Raw genomic sequence first — 1,391 nt, 5'->3', positions numbered from 1 at the left:
CTCTGGAAAATATAGTAAATTTGAAAAAGAATGAGTCAGAATTCTACTTGCTGATTCCCACCCCCTCTTGGTTTGCATAGCTGGGATAACTGCTCATTGCTTTTCTTTTAGTCGTTTGTTTTTACTTCTTGCTTCTTTGTCTAAAGTTGGAATGCAGCCACTAGCCACAGGTAGCTACTGAGCACCAGAAATATGGCTAGTCCAAATTGAGATGTATTGTAAAATACATACTGGATTTTGAAGATGTACATTAACAAGAATATAAGATATTTCAGTAATTTTTATATTGATTACCCATTGGAATAATAGCATTTGGATTTATTTTGGAATATATTTGGGTAAATATATCATTAAAGTTAATTTTACATGTTTCTTTTTATTTGTTTCGTGTAGCTGCTAAGAACCTTAAAATTACATATGTGATGCACATATTTTTATTGGATACCATTGATCTAAGGCACCCGAAGTCCTCTTCTGTTACTTTCTTTAGTTGTTCTTTATTGTCTGACTTCTAACCATTTCTTCCATTTCCATTAAAGTGCTTAGATTTAGAGGGTAAACTACAAAGTGAAACTGTGGCCAACTTTTAAAGATTTTCTTTTAATTTATTTATTTGACAGAGAGAGAGAGATCACAAGTAGGCAGGCAGAGAGACGGGGGACGGAGGCTCCCCGATGAGCAGAGCCTGATGTGGGGCTCGATCCCAGAACCCTGAGATCATAACCTGAGCTGAAAGCAGAGGCTTAACCCACTGAGCCACCCAGGCGCCCCTCAACCTTTAAGTCAAGAGAATTAAGTACACAGGTAAACAATGAAAGTCTTAGTTCAGTTCTTCAGTGTATTGGTTTGGTGCTGCCGTATTAGAAAAAAGGTGTAGGGGCGGAAGAACAGTCTTCATTAGAGGTTGTAGAGATGGACTATGAACCATGTGTAGAGATGGACTATGTGTACATGGGGAATTAAAGAAAGAATACAAAATCATATACACGCAAAGAAGTAGGACAAAAATATATTTCATCTCCAACCCTCCCCGTCTCTAGGCTTTAAATCTATGTTCTTTTGACTATGCCATTTTGTCTGCATTTTTCTATGCATACTTATTTAGACTACTCTCTTGGTAGAATGTGGCTACTGAAAAAATGAAGAAAAACTCCCTGGAGATGAGGATGTGATGTGGTTGCAGATCTAAAGACCAACAATATAGAAAGATGTTTAATTAAGTTGAAAAAGACCTTAATTACTCTGTTCCATTTTCCACTCAAAACCATAACCCTTAGATATATAGAATAAAAGCTGTTTGTATTGTTAGAACACCAATATTCACCAAACATACTGAATATATACTGATGGGGGAAATTTTCTGAAGATGTATTTTTCAACAGGGAAAAAAC

Source organism: Neovison vison, chromosome 1 (assembly GCF_020171115.1).
Source record: "Neovison vison isolate M4711 chromosome 1, ASM_NN_V1, whole genome shotgun sequence".
NCBI classification, from domain to species: Eukaryota; Metazoa; Chordata; class Mammalia; order Carnivora; family Mustelidae; genus Neogale; species Neogale vison.
The sequence above is the reverse complement of the archived record's forward strand: the minus strand, read 5'-3'. Positions refer to the sequence as shown.